At 41.3% G+C, this 23,896-nt stretch overlaps 1 pseudogene; it reads left to right on the forward strand.

Moving 5' to 3' along the window:
- Positions 1-8,843: 8,843 nt before the first annotated feature.
- LOC112399058 (solute carrier family 25 member 51-like) lies at positions 8,844-9,737 on the forward strand (annotated as a pseudogene).
- The last annotated feature ends 14,159 nt before the right edge of the window (positions 9,738-23,896 follow it).

The following is a 23,896-nucleotide window of genomic DNA, read 5'->3' on the forward strand; positions in this document are numbered from 1 at the left end:
ATGGAGGTTAGAAGGAGTGGTTGATGGATCAAGTCTGCAAAAAGTTGCAAAAAGGATGGCATTGAAGTAGAGGAGGAACCTCAGAAGAAAGGAGGTATATGTCTTTCCTCAACACAGGGGAGAAGGATGAAATGGGAAGTGTGGATACAGAGACATCTTGATGCACACAGGCAGGAAGCTGAAGGCGTTCTCAGTGGGCAGCTCACACTTCTCAAGAGAATAGAAAGTGAGGTCACCAGACGCCAGGATGGGGCAGGTGTTGGGTTTTGAGAATAAGGGAAAGGATTGAAGTAGCTGCTGGGGAATGAGGTACAGAGTCCACCAGACATGGGTAAATAGATTTCTGAAGACCACTGGGAGCCCAATGGCATCTAAATCCAAGAATGTGTGGTAGAACCAGTTGGCATAACCATCCATGTGGGGTCCCTGGAGGGCGAAGTAAAGAAAGCAGAGAGTGGGGTCTTCTAGAGATATAATCTAGTCCACTTTCTATATATTTTACATTATCACTGCAGGTGAGAAGCAGGTTCATGCCTTACTCAACACTGTAGTCCTAATACCCACTGCAATTACCACGCTCATACTTCAGAAATGTTTATTGAACAAATAAGTGCAACGAGATAAAAATTCTTATTAAATGGCTACCACACAGCAGAAGGAGAGAAGCAGTGTTATTACTGAGGCTGAGTCAGTGCCCTGTCAGCAGCTGTCCTATCTCCACTTGCCAGAGAGAAGACGACAGAACCTCGGCTTCCTTTCCTCTACAGAAACTTCCCACGCCTTCTTATGGCATCACAGAGATCCAGAAAATTCCCTCACCCTCCTTTCTTTTGTCCTCAGGCTTACCTTGCAGTATTGCTCTCTAATTTGGCTTCTCCAGATCTAATAGTTCTAATATCGAGGCCACGATCATGGTTTACTACAAATATTTTATCTTCTGTTAACATTAATAAATTAGCATTGATGGCTTACAAACCAGTCTTGTGTGAATGCAATGCATGGGAAACATATTAATTCATGGATGAGTTAATAAAACAAGTTCTAAAGCTGCAACGCTGGGCATCAACATCGGCACCAGGGGCAAGTTATTGTAATTAAACTTCTTCCAGAAAAAACTTTTTATGCTACTGAGACTGAAGTCAAGAAATATAGAATTTAGAAAAAAAAAAAAAAAAGAAATATAGAATTTAGGAGGAGATTGGCTAAGAAGGCAGAGTAGAAAGACCCTGAGCTCACCTCCTCTCACGAGCACAACAAAATCACGACTATCTGCAAAATAACCATCGATGAAATCGACCAGAACCTACCAGAAAAGATCTTCTACGACTGAAGACATAAAGAAGGAACCACAACCAGGTGGGTAAGAGGAGCAGACTTGCGATATAATCAAGTCCCATACCTCCAGGTTGGTGGCCCATAAATGAAGAATAGTTATATCGCAGAGGTCCCCCCACAAGAGTGGGAGTTCTGAGCCCCAGGTCTGGCTCCCCAGCCCAGGGGTCCTGCAATGGGGAAGATGAGCCCCCAGAGCATTCAGTTTTGAAGGCCAGTGGGGCTTAATTTCAGGAGTCCAAAAGCTCTGGGGGAAGACTTCACTCTTAAAGGGTGCACACAAAATCCTATACACACTGGGACCCAGAGGAAAAGCAGTAATTTGATAGAAGCCTGGGCCAGACCTACCTGCTGGTCTTGGAGAGTCTCCTGGAGAGGCAGGGAGTGGCTGTGACTCATTCTGGGGACATAGACACTGGTGGCAGCCATATTTGGGAGCTGGTGGCTACCATCTTGGGATCTTCACTCTAGCTCATTAGTCCAAGACCTGGCTCCCCCAACCGCTTATAGTCGCCAGTGCTGGGATACCTCAGGCCAAACAACTAACTGGGTGGGGACACAGCCCCACCCATCAGCAGACACACTGCCCTAAATCTTCCTTAGCCCACAGCCACCTCTAGACATGGCCCTGCCAACTAGAAGGACAAGGCCCAGCTCCACCCACCAGTGGGCTGGCACCTGCCCTGCCCTCCAGGAAGCCTGCACAAGCCTCCAGACTAGCCTCACCCACCAGGGGGCAGACACCAGATACAAGAAAACCACAATCCCAGCCTGCGGACCCAGCCAGCCCGCAGCAGGCCAGACCCTACCCTAGGACCAGCTGGGCCCCAGCCCAGTTCATAGGAGGCCAACACAACCTTCAGGACACCCCAGACCCCATGCCCACCTGGGTCAGGAACCGGCCCCCTCACCAAAACTGATATGACACCAGCTCTGAGACCCCTGAGTCCTACAGCCAGACTCAGGACTTGGCTCTGCCCGCCAACAGTCCGGCAGTAACCTCAGGTGCCGACTCACCCACCAGTGGGAGGGCAACAGGCCTGGAGTCTTCTGGTCCCTGACTCCGCCCTCCAGGGAGCCAGCACTAGCCCTGGGCCCCACCTGGGGCTCTGCAGTCATCTGCTTCGTGACCAAGCCCTGCTAAACAGCAGCCAGCAGTGTCTGCACAAGGCAGGGCCTGACAAGCAACTGGGCTAGGGGCCAACCAAGACTACAAGACCACCCACACAGTCAGCCCACCACAACAGAAGGACCCACGCATCCCTCTTAGGGGAGATCCCTAGAGCAAACAGCTTGGGTGATGAGAGGGGAATGCAATGTTGGGACGCATAGGATGTCTCCTATAGGAGGCCACTTCTCCAAGGATGAGAAGCATTACTAACCCTACTACATACAGAAAAGTACAAATAGCAACTTAGACAAAATGAGGTGGCTGAGGAACATGTTCCAGATAAAGGAACAAGATAAAACCCCAGAAGAAGAACTAAGTGAAGTGGAGACAGGCAATCTACGCAAGAAAGAGTTCAGAGTAATGATTGTAAAGGTGATCGAACAACTCAAGAGAGGAATGGATGCCCAGTGTGAGAAGTTAGAAGTTTTTTTTTTTTTCTGGGACGTGGGTCTCTCACTGTTGTGGCCTCTCCCATTGCGGAGCACAGGCTCCGGATGCGCAGGCTCAGCGGCCATGGCTCACGGGCCCAGCCGCTCTGCGGCATGGTGGATCTTCCCGGACTGGGGCACGAACCCGTGTCCCCTGCATCGGCAGGCAGACTCTCAACCACTGCGCCGCCAGGGAAGCCCAGAAGTTAGAAGTTTTAAACAAAAGCTTAGAAAATATAAAGAACAACCAAACAGAGATGTAGAATACAATAAATGAAATGAAAAATACACTAAAAGGAATCAACAGTAGACTAAATGATACAGAAGAACAGATCAGTGAGCTCAAGACAGAGTAGTAGAAATCACTGCTGATGAACAGAAAAAAGAAAAAAGAACAAAAAGAAAGGAGGACAGTTTAAGAAACCTCTGGGACAACATCAAGCACACCAATATTCACATTTTAGGGGTCCCAGAAGGAGGAGAGGGAGAGAAAGGGGCTGAGAACACATTTTAAGACATAATAGCTGAAAACCTTCCTAACCTGGGAAAGGAAACAGTTACCCAAGTCCAGAAAGCACAGAGAATCCCATACAGGATTAACTCAAAGAGGAACACACCAAGACACATTGTAATTAAAATGACAAAAATTAAAGATAAAGAGAGAATATTAAAAGTAGCAGGAGAAAAACAACAAATAACATATAAGGGAACTCCCATAAGTCTGTCAGCTTATTTTCCAGCAGAAACTCTGCAGGCCAGAAGGGAGTGGCACACTATTTTTAAAGTGATGAAAGGGAAAAACCTACAATCAAGAATACTCTACCCAGCAAGGCTCTCCTTCAGATTTGATGGAGTGATGAAAAGCTTTACAGTAAAGCAAAACTAAAAGAGTTCAGCACCATGAAACTAGCTTTACAACAAATGTTAAAGGAACTTCTCTACGTAAAAAAGAAAAGGCCAGAAATAGAAATAAGAAAATTATGAAATGAAAAAGCTCACCAGAAAAAGCAAACATACCATAAAGGGAGGAAATCATCCACACACAAAACTAATAGGGAGGTTAAAAGACAAAAGTAAAATCACCTATATCCACAATAAGCAGTTAAGGGATACACAAAACAATTAAATGTAAAATGTGATATCAAAAACAGTAATTGTGGGGCTTCCCTGGTAGCTCAGTGGTTGAGAGTCTGCCTGCCAATGCAGGGGACATGGGTTCATGCCCCGGTCCGGGAAGATCCCCCATGCCACAGAGCGGCTGGGCCCGTGAGCCATGGCCGCTGAGCCTGCGCGTCCGGAGCCTGTGCTCTGCAACGGAAGAGGCCACAACAGTGAGAGGCCCGTGTACCACACACACAAAAAAAAACCCAAAAAGCAAACAAATGAAACACACACACACACACAAAAAACAGTAATTGTGAAGGGAGGAGAGTAAAAATGAAGGGTTTTTAAAGTGCATTTGAACTTAAGAAATCAACAACTTAAAATAATCATGTATATATTATATATAGACTGCTATACAAAAACCTCATGGTAACTGCAAACCAAAAATCTATACTCAATATACACATAAAAAAGAAAAAGCAATCCAAACATAACACTAAAGATAGTCATCAAATCACAAGAGAACAAAAGAAGAAAGAAAAAAAGACCTACAAAAACAAATCCAAAACGATTAACAAAATGGCAATAACAACATACATATCAATAATTACGGTAAATGTAAATAGACTAAATGCTACAACCAAAAGACATAGAGTGGCTGAATGGATACAAAAACAAGACCCGTATACATGCTGCCTAGAAGAGATTCACTTCAGATCTAGAGACACACACAGACAGAAAGTGAGGGTATGGAAAAAGATATTCCATGCAAATGGAAGTCAAAAGAAAGCCAGAATAACAATACTTATTTCAGACAAAATAGACTTTAAAATAAAGACTGTAACAAGAAGGACACTGCATAACGATCAATCCAAGAAGATATAACAATTGTAAATATATATGCACCCAACACAGGAGCACCTAAATACATAAGGCAACGACAGTAACACAGTAATAGTGGGGGACTTTAACACCCCATTTACACCAGTTGACAGATCATACAGAAATAAGAAAACATTGGCCTTAAATGGCACATTAGACCAGACGAACTCAATTGATATATATAGAGCATTCCATCCAAAAGCAGCAGAATACATATTCTTTTCAAGTGCACATGTAACATTCTCCAGGATAGATCACATGCTAGGTCACGAGACAAGCCTTGGTAAATTTTGGAGAGTTGAAATTATATCAAACATCTTCTTTGACCACAACACTGAGACTAGAAATCAACTACCCAAAACCAAAAACCAACCAAACAAAAAACCTGTGAAAAACACAGACGTGGAGGCTAAACAATATGCTACTATACAACCAATGGATCACTGAAGAAATAAAAGAGGAAATCAAATAATACCTAGAGGCAAATGAAAACAAAAACACAATGATCCAAAACCTATGGGATGCAGTAAAAGCAGTTCTAGGAGGGAAGTTTATAGCAATACAAGCTTACCTCAGGAACACAAGAAGAGTCTCAAATAAACAACCTAACCTTACACTTAGAGTGAACAGAGAAAGAACAAGCAAAACCCAAAGTTAGTAGAATGAGATAAATCATAAAGATCAGAGCAGAAGTAAATGAGATAGAGACTAAACAAATAGAAAAGATCAATGAAACTAAAAGCTGGTTCTTTGAACAGATAAACAAGATTGATAAACCTTTAGCTAGACTCATCAAGAAAAAAAGGGAGAGGGCCTACATCAATAAAATCAGAAATGAAAAAGAAGTTACAGCCAACACCGCAGAAATACAAAGGATCATAAGAGACTACTATGAACAACCGTATACCAATAAAATGGACAACCTAGAAGAAATGGAAAAGTTCTTAGAAATGTACAGTCTCCCAGGATTGAACCGGGAAGAAATAGAAAATATGAACAGACCAATTACCAGTATGAAATTGAATCAGTAATTTAAAAACTCCTAACAAACATAAGTCCAGGACCAGATGGCTTCACAGGTGAATTCTACTAAATGTTTAGAGAAGAGTTAATGCTTATCCTTCTCAAAGTATTCCAAAAAACTGCAGAGAAAGGAAAGTCCAAACTCATTGTATGAGGCCCGCACCACCCTGATACCAAAACCAGACAAAGCTATTACAAAAAAAAGAAAATTATAGGCCTATATAACTGATGAACATAGATGCAAAAATCCTCAACAAAATACTAACAAATTGAATACAATTCAACACTGTATTTAAAGGATCATAAACCCTGATCAAGTGCAATTTATCCCAGGGATGCAAGGATCTTTCAATATCTGTAAATCAGTCAGTGTGGTATACCACATTAACAAATTGAATAAAAACTATATGATCATCTCAATAGATGCAGAAAAAGCTTTTGATAAATTCAATATCCATTTATGATAAAAACTCTCCAGAAAGTGGGCATAGAGGGAAAATACATAATAAAGGCTATATATGGCCCATAGCTAATACAATATTCAACAGTGAAAAGCTGAAAGCATTACCTCTAAGATCAGGAACAAGACAAGGATGCCCACTCTCACCACTCTTATTCAACATAGTTTTGGAAGTCCTAGCCACAGCAATCAGACAAGAAAAATAAATAAAAAGAATCCAAATTGGAAAGGAAGAAGTACAACTGTCACTGTTTGCAGATGACATGATACTATACACAGAAAATCCTAAAGATGCCACCAGAAAACTACTAGAGCTCCTCAATGAATTTTGTAAAATTTTGCAGGAGACAAAATTAATACACAGAACTCTCTCGCATTTCTATACACTAACAATGAACTATCAGGAAGAGAAATTAATGAAACAATTCCATTTACCAACACATCACAAAGAATAAAATACCTAGGAATAAACCTACCTATGGAGGCAAAATACCTGTACTCAGAAAGCTGTAAGACACTGATGAAAGAAACTGAAGATGACACAAACAGATGGAAAGATATACCATGTTCTTGGATTGGAAGAATCAATATTGTTAAAATGACCATACTATCCAAGGCAATCTACAGATTCAGTGCAATTCCTATCAGAATACCAATGGCATTTTTCACAGAGCTAGAACAAATAATTTAAAAATTTGTATGCAAACACAAAAGACCCCAAATAGCCAAAACAGTATTGAAAAAGAAGAACAGAGCTGGAGGAATCACGCTCCCTGACTTTGGACTATACTACAAAGCTACAGGCATCAAAAGAGTATGGTACCAGCACAAAAACAGACATATAGATCAATGGAGCAGGATAGAGAGCCCAGAAATAAACCCACACACTTATGGTCAATTAATCTATGACAAAGGAGGCAAGAATGCACAATGGAGAAAAGACAGTCTCTTCAGTAATTGGTGCTGGGAAAGCTGGACAGCTACATGCAAAAGAATGAACTTAGAACACTGTCTAACACCATATACAAAAATAAACTCAAAATGGATTAAAGACTTATATGTAAGACCGGATACTATAAAACTCCTAGAAGAAAACATAGAACACTCTCTGATGTAAATCACAGCAATATGTTTTTGGATCTGTCTCCTAAAGCAAAGGAAATAAAAGCAAAAATAAACAAATGGGACCTAACTAAACTTGAAAGCTTTTGCACAGCAAAGGAAACCATCTGCAAAATGAAAAGAAAACCTACTGATGGGAGAAAATATTTGCAAATGATATGACCAATAAGGGATTACTATCCAACATATAAAAACAGCACATACAACATAATATCCAAAAAACAAACAACCCAAATAAAAAATGGGCAGAAGAAATGAATAGACAGTTTTCCAAGGAGGAAATGCAGATGGCCCACAGGCACATGAAAAGATGCTCAACACCATCAATCATCATGGAAATGCAAATCAAAACCATAATGAGATAACAGCTCACACCTGTCAGAATGGCTATCATCATAAAGTACAAATACAATAGAATACTACTCAGCCATAAAAATGAATGAAATTTTGCCATTTGCAGCATGGATGGACTTGCAGGGCAGTATGCTAAGTGAAATTAGACAGAGAAAGACAAATAGTGTATGATATCACTTATATATGGAATCTAAAAAATACAACAAACTAATGAATATAACAAAAAAGAAGCAAACTCACAGATATGTAGAACAAACTAGTGGTTATCAGTGGGTAGAGGGAAGGGGAGAGGAGCAATATAGGGGTAGGGGATTAAGAGGTACAGATTATTAGGTATAAAACAAGCTATATGGATATATTGTTCAACGTGTAGAATACAGCCAATATTTTAGAACTAAAATAGAGTAAAATCTTTAAAAATTGCGAATCACTAGATTGTACACTGTTAACTTACACAATATTGTACAGCAACAAACGTTTATTTTTCAAGAAAAAAATAAGTTACCAGTGATAGTAAGTTGCCAACGTACCACACAGGGGGAAAATATAGAATTTAGAGCTCTCTTCGATTAGAAGTGTGTAATATCAAGCAAGCAGAACCCTAGAGCCTGACAACAGGTGTAATGGGTGACCCTACACCTGCCCTGTGGCGCCGAACCGCTGCCAGGAGTTGGCCGGTGTCACCTGACTCTCCACGGGTTTAGGGAGAGGGGGCACGGAGGCATTGAGCGCGTCACGCTCCGCCCTGAGCTCTGGGGTTGGTCAAGGTCTGCGCCTGCGCCGGCTCTGGCTCGCGGGCTTGCAGGCTCGCCAACCTGCGGGCAGGCAGGTACCGGCCGTGGAGACGGGCGCCCACGGTGATGGGAAATCCAGTTATCAAAGTTGACTCCAGAAGAGAGAACCTAACAGACCAGTAACAATGAAAGAAATTGAGAAAGTTATCATGGTGTTTCAGGTTAAAAAAAAATCCTTCCTGAAGAAGATCTTAAGCAACACGATGGATTCAGAAGCTCATGAAAAGAGGTCACAAATCCTAACATCTTCAAAGCAAGATACATCACCTCATATTGCAAATGTTAGCGAAATGAAGCATTACTTGTGTGGCAGCCGTGCAGCTCTCAATATAGCAGTCACATTTCCCATTCAGTTCTTTCGGCAACGGCTGTATGGAATCAAAATCTGGGATTCAGTACTTCAGTTGAGGAGGGATGGATTTTGAAACTTGTATGGTGGAATCCTTCCCCCATTAATGCAGAAAACGACTACACTGGCTGGTCTGTATGAGGATCTATCTTGCCTTCTCCGTAAGCATATCAGTACCCCAGAGTTTGCAACCTTGGCTGCAGTACTTGCAGGGACAACAGAAGCAATTTTCAGTCCATTGGAAAGCGTTCAAACATTGCTTTGAGCCCACAAGCATCATGACAAATTTACAAACACTAATCAGGCTTTCAAGGCACTGAAATGCCATGGAATTAGTATTATCGAGGCTTGGTGCCCGTTCTTTTCCGTAAAGGATTGAGCAATGTCCTTTTTTTTTGGACTTCGATGTCCCATCAAGGAGCACCTGCCTACAGCAACGACTCATGGTGCTCCTTTGGTGAATGATTTTATCTGCAGAGGCCTGTTGGGTGCCATGTTGGGAATCTTGTTTTTTCCAGTTAATGTTGCAAAAACTCGCATGCAACCTCAGATTGGTGGGGATTTTCAGTCTTTCCCTAAGGTTTTACAAAAAATATGGCTACAATGGGACAGGAAACTGACAAACCTTTTCAGAGGTGCCCATCTGAATTACCATCGGTCTCCCATCTCTTGGGGCATAATTAATGTGACTTATGAGTTCTTGTTAAAGATTATATGAAAGAAATCAGTTAAGTGCCCTTTATCAACTGAATAGATCTAAGAAGAATGCAGTTTGGCCTTGTTTCTAATCGGCCACATACAAATTGGTGTCATAAATCCAGGGCACAATGAATTATGGGCAAAGCTGTTTTCTTTAAGCAGCAACAAATTCAGAACAAAAGATTTCAGTAGGAAAATGTAAGGTGTTTTGGTTTTTGTTTTGTTTTGTTTTTTGGGGGGGGTCTGTTTCTATTTGTTTTAATCATTATCTGAGAACTTTAGGCTAATTGCCTGGTTAATAGCTGTCTATCTGACAGCTTTTGACAAGGAAACTAACAGCCAAAATATGATTCTATTTTTCCAACTCTTCCATATTGAAATGTAAGTGGCCATGACCAGGCAGAGAAAAGGCTCTTAGGGTTCCATGAATTCTCAGGCTTACTTCTATTACTCCATTTCTTGCTTCTCTGCTTTTAGGAGGAGTTGCAAAGGGTAGTTTTTGTTAACTTATACATGGTAGGACAAAGGAGCAGAACAGAGAAGAAAAACAGCTTATTACGTGTAGGTTTTTCATGATAAATTGCTTGTATTCGTTTTGAAACTAAGCACCTGTTGGGATGGTCATTATCCGAATTATATCTCTTTAGACGTGGTAGACTAAAGTAACTAATGACATCTCCCATTTTGCTTTCTAGGATGAAAGTTTTCTCTGTAGTTCTCAATGTGACCTTAAACCTTTCCAAAATATTTTTATATTAATTTCACTTATTTCATTGCCAAAAGATGTGCAGACTTAAATTTTGTTAATGGTGTTTCATCCCATTAAGAAGTTTCATATTACAGGTATCACCCCCCTTTTCTTTATGCCACTTCGCTTTTACAAAAGACCTACATTAGTACCTGTTTTCACTAACTGAAAGAAATAGAATGATTTGTGCTTTTACAAAAAAAGGTAATTGCTTCTTCACTCTATGCCACTTGGGCTTACGAAAGTTTCCACAGGAATGCCGGGAAACTTGTAATTGCATTAGAGATACAATTCTGTTTAGCTCAGGTTCTTTGAATTGTTGTTGCCAATTTAGTGAAGAGCTTTGGAGTTTTGGTTTTCTTTCCTTTGAGTAGTAGTTTGCCATAGTCAAATATCCTGTTCTCTTGAAACTCTCATTAAAAACAACAACAGAAATGCTTCCATAAAATTTTATTTTGGACCTCAGATTTTTTTTTTCTGGTTTCTAAGTGTTCCAGGGAAGGGGAAAAAAAAAGAAACCTCAGGATAGCTTTCACCCCACAGTGTTAAGCTGTCTTTTTTATTTTACTCTTAGAAATAGAGACTTCTATTAGGATCTTTACATTTTGGGAATCCAATTTTACCATTTTACCATTTAAATAGTAAGTTTGAGAGGATAAGACCTAAATAAAGATATTTCATGGGTTAGTTTTAAATTCTAGAAGTTGGTGATAGGTGGATAGCCTACTTATCCCTTACCTAACAGACAAAACCTTACTTGTCAAAGGAATCAGATTTTAACATACTTTTTGCCAGATAAATAAGGCAAAGTGACTCATACACCAATTGAATAACTAATAAAACATACGAAGGGCTTCCCTGGTGGCGCAGTGGTTGGGAGTCCGCCTGCCGATGCAGGGGACGCGGGTTCGTGCCCCGGTCCGGGAGGATCCCACATGCCGCAGAGCGGCTGGGCCCGTGAGCCATGGCCGCTGAGCTTGCGCGTCCGGAGCCTGTGCTCTGCAACGGGAGAGGCCACAACAGTGAGAGGCCCGCGTACCGCAAAAAAAAAAAAGCTTGAGAATTGGGAGGCTGATGGTATAAATTGTGGTCTGAGTCCAAAGACCATGAGAACCACAAACACCAATGTTCAGAGGCAGGGGAAGAGGAATGTCCCAGCTCAAGGAAAGAGAGAAATTTCACCCCCTCCCCCTTTTTGTCCTATTCAGACCTCCAGTGGCTTGCACGATGCCCACTTGCATCGGCGAGGGCGCTCTTCTTTACTCAGTCTATGAATTCAAACGCTAACCTCTTCTGGAAACACTGTCACAAACACTCAGAAACAATGCTTACCTAGCTGTCTAGTCACCTTTTAACCCAATCAAGTTGACGCATTAAATTAACCATGACATGCAGGTTTCCTCTTCGTCATTTAACCGATGAGGAGACAAAGGGACTGTCTCAGCGAATTAAGATTTGATTTGGGGGGCATATCCCTGACTAGGCCACTGAGCCAAGTGTAGTGGACATCTGTCGGGTATGCCTGCCCAGGGCCCACCTCCTGTTCTTCTGCCAGGAGCACCACGACTTTTTTGTGGAACTAGCCTTTTATTCTGGACACAGTCTTGATTGGAATGTCACTGGAGATGCTTCCTCTCTCTCACTCAAGGGTTGGTGAGGAATTCAACTTAGTCCAAAAGGGGGCTCTCTCCCAGAACCTGAATTGGAAGAGCACAAAGCTGGAAAGGGTTGGAGAACATTTGTTCAGAGGCCAGGACTCCGAAGAGACCTTCCCTTGGCACCTGCACCAGACTTCCAGCTGCTCTGCGTCCATCCTTCAGAAGCCAGCAACTCTGACTTCCTTCCAAGTCTGTGGCCACCCCTGTAGCTTACCAACTCTTTCCTTTGTTTAAGTTAAGCAGAAGTGGTTTCCATTGATGCCACTGTATTCTATCTTTCAGGAGATTCCCTTAAAGACAAAATCAGAAAGGGCGGCAAGGAAACACTGAAGTTTATCCCCTCACAAGTGGAGCACACCATTCTCTTTAAAAGCACAGTCGGACTTCCCTGGTGGCACAGTGGTTAAGAATCTGCCTGCCCATAGAGGGAACTTTCCTCAACATAATAAAGGCCATATATGACAAACCCACAGCCAACATCGTCCTCAATGGTGAAAAACTGAAAGCATTTCCACTAAGATTAGGAACAAGACAAGTTTGCCCACTCTCACCACTCTTATTCAACGTAGTTTTGGAAGTTTTAGCCACAGAAATCAGAGAAGAAAAAGAAATAAAAGGAATCCAAATCAGAAAAGAAGAAGTAAAGCTGTCACTGTTTGCAGATGACATGATACTATACATAGAGAATCCTAAAGATGCTACCAGAAAACTACTAGAGCTAATCAATGAATTTGGTAAAGTAGCAGGATACAAAATTAATGCACAGAAATCTCTGGCATTCCTATACACTAATGATGAAAAATCTGAAAGTGAAATCAAGAAAACACTCCCATTTACCATTGCAACAAAAAGAATAAAATATCTAGGAATAAACCTACCTAAGGAGACAAAAGACCTGTATGCAGAAAATTATAAGACACTGATGAAAGAATTTAAAGACGATACAAATAGATGGGGAGATATACCATGTTCTTAAGATTGGAAGAATCAACATTGTGAAAATGACTCTACTACCCAAAGCAATCTACAGATTCAGTGCAATCCCTATCAAACTACCACTGGCATTTTTCACAGAACTAGAACAAAAAATTTCACAATTTGTATGGAAACACAAAAGACCCCGAATAGCCAAAGCAATCTTGAGAACGAAAAACGGAGCTGGAGGAATCAGGCTCCCTGACTTCAGACTATACTACAAAGCTACAGTAATCAAGACAGTATGGTACTGGCACAAAAACAGAAAGATAGATCAATGGAACAGGATAGAAAGCCCAGAGATAAACCCACGCACATATGGACACCTTATCTTTGATAAAGGAGGCAGGAATGTACAGTGGAGAAAGGACAGCCTCTTCAATAAGTGGTGCTGGGAAAACTGGACAGGTACATGTAAAAGTATGAGATTAGATCACTCCCTAACACCATACACAAAAATAAGCTCAAAATGGATTAAAGACCTAAATGTAAGGCCAGAAACTATCAAACTCTTAGAGGAAAACATAGGCAGAACACTCTATGACATAAATCACAGCAAGATCCTTTTTGACCCACCTCCTAGAGAAATGGAAATAAAAACAAAAATAAACAAATGGGACCTAATGAAACTTCAAAGCTTTTGCACAGCAAAGGAAACCATAAACAAGACCAAAAGACAACCCTCAGAATGGGAGAAAACATTTGCAAATGAAGCAACTGACAAAGGATTAATCTCCAAAATTTACAAGCAGCTCATGCAGCTCAATAACAAAAAAACAAACAACCCCATCCAAAAATGGGCAGAAGACCTAAATAGACATTTCTCCAAAGAAGATATACAGAATGCCAACAAACACATGAAAGAATGCTCAACATCATTAATCATTAGAGAAATGCAAATCAAAACTACAATGAGATATCATCTCACACCAGTCAGAATGGCCATCATCAAAAAATCTAGAAACAATAAATGCTGGAGAGGGTGTGGAGAAAAGGGAACATTCTTGCACTGCTGATGGGAATGTGAATTGGTACAGCCAATATAGAGAACAGTATGAAGGTTCCTTAAAAAACTACAGATAGAACTACCATATGACCCAGCAATCCCACTACTGGGCATATAAAAAAAAAAAAAAGAAGAAGAATCTGCCTGCCAATGCAGGGGACAAAGGTTTGAGCCCTGGTCCGGGAAGATCCTACATGCCATGGAGCAACTAAACCCGTGTGCCACAACTACTGAGCCTGCGCTCTAGAGTCCGTGAGCCACAACTACTGAGCCCGCTTGTCACAACTACTGAAGCCGGTGTACCTAGAGCCCGTGCTCCGCAACAAGAGAAGCCCCTGCAATGAGAAGCCCGTGCACCTCAACAAAGAGTAGCCGACGCTCGCTGCAACTAGACAAAGCCCGTGCACAGCAACAAAGACCCAATACAGACAAAAATAAAGAAATACATTAAAAAAGTAAAAATAAAACACTTGGCTTCCTTAAAAAAATAAATAAATAAAATAAAAGCACTGTCACGTTTGGTGTCTCAGTGGAACTTCTCAAGATCTTCCTCTTCTTCCTTATGGGTAAACAGAGTCTGCTCAGGGTTGTGTAATTAGGGAGTGATGGAGTTGGCACCTATATTCGGTTGTCTGACTCAGTAATGTTGTGCTGGGATCTCTCAAATCACTCCTAGGGGTGCTCATCGTGGTCTCAGGTTGTGATTTGGGTGCCACCACTTATACCCTGTGGGATCCGGGAGGGCCTCCTCTGTGCCTCTATTTTCCAAGTCTGTAACATGGAGATTGTTAGGCTGTATGTATGTATATATGTTTGCCTAATTATCCACAATGGGAGAAAACTAATCAGACAAGCTCAGAGGTATGTCAATGGAGAAACATGTTAGAGGCTATACATTTTATCAATTATACCAAATTGTTACACAAATATTGTACCCGTGCTTTTAGCAGTGGACTTAAAGCGAGCACTGTTATACAGCAGTTATTCTCGGCCACAAGTTCACTAGAGAATTCTCTTTGTATCCTGAACATTGGGGGCAACAGTACAGTTAGAAGTAATATTGATAGCAAGAAACAGTTCAATTAAATTAGTAGGATGGGTCTTACAGGTCTGGTCTGGGTTTTTGGGTCAGTTGCTTGCCACTGTTGTCATCTTTTTCTCATCGTGGATGTCATTTGGGGATATATTAAGTAAATATATATACTTAGTATATATTAAGTCCTTTCTTAATATAAAAGGCAACAGCCAGCCCACAGCTGCAGCTACTACCTTATTGTCTAGCTTCTTTTTTCACTATAATGGCAGCCAACAGCTCCACAACACACTTAGGGGTGTCTATGAGTTCTCTGTACTCTCCTGGTGGCCTCCATGCATCAAGAACAGCCGCCATTGGGGCCCACATATTAATGGATGGCCACCCATGATTCCCCCCGCAACTTCCCATTCCCATCCCTTATTTCCCGATGTCTTGGTGCTCATGGGAGTTTCCTCGGTCTCCTAGCTGGCTTGCCAATTGTTGGGCTGCCCCCTATAGGCCTGCAAGCCCTGTAATTGCCCAGCCTCAAGACTGAAGAAAGAGGGCTTCCCTGGTGGTGCAGTGGTTAAGAATCTACCTGCCAATGTAGGGGACATGGGTTTGAGCCCTGGTCCGGGAAGATCTCACCCACATGCCGCGGAGCAACTAAGCTTGTGTGCCACAACTAATGAGCCTGTGCTGTAGAGCCCGCGAGTCACAACTGCTGAAGCCCGTGCGCCTAGAGCCCATGCCCTGCAACAAGAGAAGCCACCGCAATGAGAAGTCCTCGCACCTCAATGAAGAGTAGCCCCCGCTCGCCGCAACTAGAGAAAGCCTGCACGCAGCAACGGAGACCCAACGCAGCCAAAAATAAATAAGTAAAATAAATAAAATAAATAAATTTATTTTAAAAAAAAGACTCAAGAAAGCCTGGAGAGCGACAGAGACAGCAACAGAGACATCAATGGTTCATTAGATAGGGGATCTTACAAGTCTGAAGCAAGGTCCTGGAGACACCCCACCATGTACTGTGGACCACAGGCAGGAAACGCAGCAGTCTGCAGTCCCAGGGGGATGGGGGGTGGGGACTGGAGGCTACCAGTTATAGGGGGAATTGACATCAGGTTGGCTTATTAGTTTCCAGGGGAACCAGCGGCTGGGGCGGGGGGCAAGCTTGTAGGCAGTTACTGATTAAGTCCTGTAATTAAGAGGATTGGATAGTCATGTGAGTCGGGTGTAGGCGAAGCAGGGACTGGTCGAGCAGGGGATGGACGGAGAGCAAGAGAACAGCCATCCTGGGTTGCCTGACCATACAAAGATGTTGAATTGCCTGACCTTAAGCCTCCTTCCCCACTCTCAAATTTTCTCTCTTTCTGTGTGAAATTGTGGGTAGAAAATAGAATGTAAGAATAACAAACATTTCCGCTGTGTTCACTATGTGCCAGGTCCTATTCTACACACTTTATTTGTATTAACTCATTTAATCCTCACAGCAACCAGCCTCTATGATAGAGGCCCCATTGGGGCACGGGCTTTATTTTATTCACTGTTGTATCCACTCTGGGCTTGGCATAAAGTATATGATCCATAGGTGTTAGAGCAGATGAATAAACAAGTGAAATAAAAAATCCATGAATGAATAGAAAGGGGAGAGAGACCAATTTTCTCCAAATCGAATTCTATGGTCTTCTCGCCTTCTTGAAGTTCATTTGGGCTCTTATTACTTCTCGGGTAAGCTCTAGTGTTTTAAGGAAATTCTTGAATTAGTTCCTTTTTTTTTTCAGCTGCTGTGAAGATATGACTTCTGAATCTTTCTTCTTTCACTTTTTCTTCTTTCAAGTAGCACCAATAACTGGGCCCAATGGTGCAAGTACTTAGATGACAATCGGACATCATTTTTAAAATATTAATTAATTAATGTATTTATGGCTGAGTTGGGTCTTTGTTGCTGCGTGTGGGCTTTCTCTAGTTGTGGTGAGCGGGGGCTACTCTTCGTTGCGGTGCGCGGGACTCTCACTGCGGTGGATTCTCTTGTTGCGGAGCACGGGCTCTAGATGCGTGGACTTCAGTAGTTTTGGCTCACGGGCTCTAGAGCACAGGCTCAGTAGATGTGGCGCATGGGCTTAGTTACTCCACGGCATGCGGGATCTTCCCGGACTAGGGCTCGAACCCGTGTCCCCTGCATTGGCAGGCGGATTCTTAACCACTGTGCCACCAGGGAAGCCCGGACATCATTTTCTTGACCCCGTACTTAAATAAGAAAGGCTCTAAGGGTTCCAAGATGGTATGTTACTGCCCACATCACTCAGCGTTAATGGGGACTTTTCAAGGACCAGTTCACTGAGGAAAGGCACAAACAAGCTTGGGCTTAGCTGAAGGGGACAGCTGCAGCACTATGGCTTCAACCAGGAGGGTGTCCGAAGGACAACAGGCGAGGAAAGTCCTGGGCAGATCCACCTGGATGGAGCGATGGCCAAAGAGGTGGTCTACATTGGTTCATGGACAATAGTTAATGGTTTCCAGGATAGAAGGTTTCATTCGCTCCTCTGGGAATGAACCTCACCTGAACTGCTAACTGAGATGAAAAGAAACATGAGATGGATAGAGGAGTCAGGCAGTTATGGATATCACCTGTGGCTTTGTGACCCGTGATATAACAGGAGTTACAGAAGTTACTATCTTTTCTTCCCTGCTTGCTGCTCATTTGTTCACCTGCATTAGCCCCAAATTTCCCTCTTCCTTTCCTCTGTTGTGTTATATGAGGAGTACTGGCGGCCATTAACGTTATAATTTGGTCTTTGGTTACAGAACATCCAGGCAGGAATTAATATCACCCAGAGTGGGATACAGTGGCTGATGGGACTTTAAATCTCCTCTTTTCAGGGAGAGACTGTATCTTTGTTTGTACAAAGTGAGTTTGCATCTTGTAAGGGCGACGCATGAGGTTTGTTGTTGGTGAATAGATGTTGAAATGTGTACTGAAGGGTGTAGATGCTGAGTAGTGGAAGGGGTGAACTAGGCCAATTACCGACCAATTGTTTCTTAAATCCACAATGTCTCTCTTCTACTTGGTTCTGTCATGTCGAGGCTGGGGATCTGCAAACTCTCTTGGAGTGTGGGATCTGGGGGTCCCGGGCTCTCTTGCTAGATGACTTCCTGTTATCTTCTGTCAGCAGGAGGCACTGATGGGAGATCCTAGGAGAGGAGAAGGAGAGAAACTCTGCTCCTTCAACAGGTGAGATTCCGTAAGTATTCAAGAGTGTTTACGCTCAAGTTAATGGAAGAATAAGAAACCCTATTGTCAGCTTTTCCAGATATTTGGATCTTATATTTGAAGTTGCTAACTGACTGAAGTATTGCAAGACCAAATTACATTGTATTAAAAAATACAAACATCAGTATGTAATCACTATCGCTAATGTCACTAACAAATTTGCCCTGGAAATTCTGACTGCTCTCTCTTGAAAAGCCTGTGGAACATTATCCCCTGTGTCGGTCACTGGGCATTCCTGATTTATTAACATGTGTAAAGAGAACGTGCATTTTTCTCAGTGGTAACATTAGGAACCCCTTTGATCTCTGTCGACTGTTTAGCTGAAGGGATTTGGATATCTTTGTTGTCATCAGAAAAGACGAAGAGTTGCCACTGTTTAATAGCTCTTTGCTCTTTGGCCTCTTTAGCTAAAACGATGGAGTCTTTATAGGAATCATGTATGAATACTTGGTGAGTAATTCTGTGTCTTAAAGATATGTGAAAATAAATTAAAAAATAATTTTTTGGTTGCACAATATTGAGGATGTACTAAATGCCACGGAATTGCACACTTTAAAATGGTTAATTCTGTGATATGTGGATTTTACTTCAATTTTATTTCTCTTAAAGTATCTGTTCTTTGCAGTGAAACACTTCTTTGGCTAAAGTTTTCACCTAGATTCAAGGATGTTTAAAAGATTTCGCATTGCCTGCTTCAGTTTATCCTTATGCTGAGACTCATTTCATAGTCCTTAGGTTTGGGGTAGCTTTGTTTTCAGTGAAGCTCATGAGTTTTAATCATTTAATAGATGAAACATGATGTGGAGGACTTGTTTGCACTGACCATTTAACCCAACTATTTCAAGAGCATGCAAATAATTGAGAAAAACACAAAGATGTCTCAAGATGCTTTCTTATGCATGCTCAGAAAATTACCAATTTTAAACTTGCATGAAATCATTAAAAAGGAATTTTGGGAAAAAAAACTAAACTGTGCAAGAATTTGTTAAGGTAGTTATAATGAAATATTATGACATGAATGCAAATAGCTCCGAAGCTTGCTCTTTATTAATTTTATTTTTCAGTTCCTGTCTCTGCGAATAGAAGATTGTTCTTTTTACGAAGTAAAGCCATCTAGAGGCCCCGCAGGAACATAATGTTATGTCCAACGAAATTAGCATTGCTCTTCTTCATATGTTGTTGAAAATTTTTCTAATGTCAAATTATGACGACTATCATTCTAAGTTTGTTTGGAAATTTTAACTTTTATATATCGGCAGAATATACCCTTTGTTTCTTATATTTTTATCTTTAATTTAGATATCAAGTTTCAAAATATATAGCACTTTAAAATAATTAATTAATTAATGTTTGGCTGCGTTGGGTCTTCGTTGCTGCGCGCGGGCTTTCTCTAGTTGTGGCAAGCAGGGGCTACTCTTCTTTGCTGCGCACGGGCTTCTCATTGCGGTGGCTTCTCTTGTTGTGGAGCACGGGCTCAGTAGTTGTGGCACGTGGGCTTTAGTAGTTGTGGCGCACGGGCTTAGCTGCTCCGCAGCATGTGGGATCTTCCCGGACCAGGGCTCGAACCCGCGTCCCCTGCATTGGCAGGCAGATTCTTAACCACTGCGCCACCAGGGAAGTGCCTATAGCACTTTCTTGGCTTGATCAAAAACCGTATTTCCTTAATAGTGATGGCAATTTTTATCAAGAAAAGCTCTTTTTATCGTATGTGGGAGGGAGGGTCCGTATCAGACTTTCTCTCATTTCTCCCCATTTTTACTGCTTAGGTCTCTGACATAAAGAATAAAAATCAATTAACATTATTATTTTTGAAAAACTTCCAAGGTCACCTCCTTTAATTGAATCGAGCAAGGTCCAATTCATTCATGTAACTGAGTTTTGTTTTTAACTGTATCCTATTCTTCACATTTTACTAATTTTTCATGGGAGCGAATTTGTCATGAATACGTACTTGTATTAGTTTCCTATTACTGCCGTAACAAATTACCACAAATTTACTGGCTTGAAACATCACGTGTTATTGTCTTAAAGTTCTGGAGGGTAGAAGACTGACATGGTTCTCAAAGATCAAGGTGCCAGCACAGGTACACTCCTCTATGGAGGCTCTGAGGAGCACAGCAGAGTGGAAACCCTCCTAATTCGTGGTACATTGAACAGAGTACTCAGGAGATCATTACCTCAGTAATGGAGTAATTAACTTTCGACTAAAGGCTGTTCCATGTTATCAACTTAAAAAAAAATTGAAAGAATCACACTGTTTCTAAATAACTTCATCCCAGAGCAAAGCTTAATAATATTTATAGGAATACAAAAACATCTAACACCCAAGGAGATATAATATTCACTTAAAAATTCCAGTATTCTGGTGGTATTCAATCAAAAATTGCAAAGCATGCAAGGGAGCTGGAAAACATGACCCAGAGTGAAGGGAAAAATAAATCAATAGAAACAGACCCACAAATGACCAGATGATAGAATTAATAGACAAAGCAAACAGCTAATATAACTGTTTAATATGTCCAAGAAGGAGAAGACTGAATCTGTTCCGTAGAGACAAGGAAGATATAAAAAAGACACAAATGGAAATTGTATAGACAAACAATACACTGGATGGAATTAATAGCAGGTTAGACACTGCAGGAATAAAAAAAAGGCGTAAGTACAAAGGTGACCTCCAGAACAAAACCATGAACCTTCCTAAATACCAAACATATTTAAATAAACAGGAGTAAAGAATGCACATCTTGTAGAAAAAGAAGCACAGCAAACACAATACACATCATTATAAAATATTACAACAGATTTGAGACCAAACGTATCAGTTACATCAATAAATGCGAGTGGGCTTAACTCACTGAAAGAATAAGACTTTGGGTAACAAAACTAGACCCCAAATAATAATTCAGTTTCCCTGGTGCAAACAAGAAACAGACTGAAACATATTTTTAGTTTTTCTAAAAAGACAGACAAAGGTATATCAGACTAGTGGAAAAATGAAAGAAAGAGAAACATAGAAGAGATCAAGACCGAGCTTTTTTCTTATACTTACTTATTTTGTGTTAACTGAATTTTTAACTTTTCAGGTTGACCAATGGACATATAAAGTTGCTCTGTATTTGCACATGGCTACACTCCCTTTGTGACATCCTGACAGACTGTAATAATTAGAGCTATTACTTAAAAAACAGTTATGAAACGCCAGGCACAGTGCTAAGAGGGTTTTACTTACACATCTCGTTTAATCTTCAAAACAATCTTATGGCATTTATGTGTTATTATTCTCAGTTTACTGTTGAGAAAATGAAGGGTCAGAGAACTTAGGTTATCCAAGGTCATACACTTGTAAGTGGCGTAGCCTGTCCTCAAGCCCTGGCCTCAGTCAGTACACACTGCCTTATCTATTATTAAGTCCTGATGAGGTATTTGAAAAATATTGACAGGTTCCTAGAACGTGTGATAAATTTTATGTCACATGTAAGAATACCATTTGTCTTAGAAAAGACTTTAAAAGGTCTTTCCTCTTTACGTTTTCTATTTTTAATAAAGAAAACCTATCAGAAGAAAGGGGCTGATTTACATTAACCAACCACTGCAACAGAAGTTACTGTATAAAGTAGAAGGTTACTCCAGGATCCTAAATTAATGACACCACTTTATATATGTATATGTATATTTCTCTCTCTCTATTTCCCACTTAGTGTTTCTTTGGTCACATAACGAGCAGTTAAGTGATATGTTTCCTAAAATAATTTAATGTTATTATAAACTTGCTCTACTTCTTTGAACTGAACAATTCCCATGAGTTATGGATCCCAACATGAATTGTATTTGCATTCTAGACCTGAGGGGCATGGAAACACTGATGCACTAAAACATACACAGTAATGAGGACAACAGCAGTGAAAGCTTTCACAGGGCTGTATTCATATTAATTTAAATGGATAATATCTCCATTCACATAGGAATAGTAGCAACTTTATTTTTAACTGGATTTAAATTCCCTAAAAATTTTAGCATGCATGAGAATTTCTGGCCTCAAACTGTGTGAGATAATAAATATTGTGTTAAGCTGCTAAGTTTTGGGACAATTTGTTACACAGTAATAGATAACTAAAACACTGAGATACAATCTACATCAGCTAAGTAGACTATACAGAAATTGCTGGTCGCCGTGGCAGGACATCCTAAAACTTACCGAGTAGTTCTAATTAAATCAGTAGATAATAAATTGTTGGAGACAGAATGTCTCATGGCTTACAGAACAGTACCTTGAAACATAGCTTCGACAGTGATATTACGCATTTACCCATCACTGTCTCATAGGGAGAGAACCACTAAATCTGGTTATGGAACCAAGCAGAACCCTCCCCCACTCCCCAAGTACAAAGGCCCCTCCATGTTCCCTGCTTCTTGTTTGTAGAAAAGCTGAAGTCTTCCAGGCCTCCCTGGGTCACAAAAGAGTGGGCTCAAGCAGCTAAAGATTAGGACGATAGTCACAGATTCAGTGCCTGCTGCACATTCCTGAGTTGTTTTTACGGCTATTCTAACTGCCACCAGAGGAAGAAGCCAACTGCACGATGACCAGACTGCAGCCACGACACAAGCTGCTCCATCTCGAGCAATGCTGAGTGTAGGGCTAGCACAATTCCAGGAACTGGCCTTCAGACAATGGAATTAACACTATTGCTCATAATAATCTGTATCTTGGTGGGCATCAAAATAATTGTCGCTTGTTTTACACATATACGTAAGTGGGCAACTAAAACTGTCAGAAAAGAGATGCTTCAAACTCATCTGATATCTTTCACACTAAGACCTCGACACTTTCTCAGCATGAAGAAGTTACAGAAGCCAGACCTTCATCCCTAATTCCATGGCAATGGAATATCTGATGAGGGAGGGGATTTGTAAGCAGCTCTTTGCCGGAAACTGCCCTCAGCAGGAAAACCCTTTTCTTGTCAATTTAGCGAAGCTACATTGTAAACTAACTTTTAACCAGGCACCAGCACGCTCTACTCATCTCCTGCCCTAGAAAATCTCTTGATCACACAATACTTCGCCTACTCTGTCGGTTCTTTCCGTAGATCAAAGAAGTAGAAATGAAGAGTAAGTAATTCACAGATGACCAGATCTCTTCCCCAGCTTCCCCTTCAGTGATCTCGCGAACAAATTGTGTGAACACGACAGCATCTAAAGAAAGCACAAGAAGTCAACAAGCCTACGAGTCTGACCCCCTATCTCAATGATTAACTGAGATGGCTTCCCCTTTTCCCTTTAAAATTTTCACGGCTGAGCAGACTCCTGGGAGATGATTTTGGGGGGACTCTGAGTCCACCACCTTGTCAGCATTCTGATTGAAAGCAACTTTCGTTTCTACCAAATTTTGCCTCTCTCAGGTATGAATTTTTGAGCAGCCAGCAGCCGGATCTGAGTTGGGTAACAGTTATAAGGGAAAGTTGGCTGCATTCTCTGCTGGGGAATAAAGACGATCTTGTTTGCCTG

The sequence above is a fragment of the Neophocaena asiaeorientalis genome, unplaced genomic scaffold (assembly GCF_003031525.2).
Source record: "Neophocaena asiaeorientalis asiaeorientalis breed wild unplaced genomic scaffold, Neophocaena_asiaeorientalis_V1.1 scaffold114, whole genome shotgun sequence".
Lineage (NCBI taxonomy): Eukaryota > Metazoa > Chordata > Mammalia > Artiodactyla > Phocoenidae > Neophocaena > Neophocaena asiaeorientalis.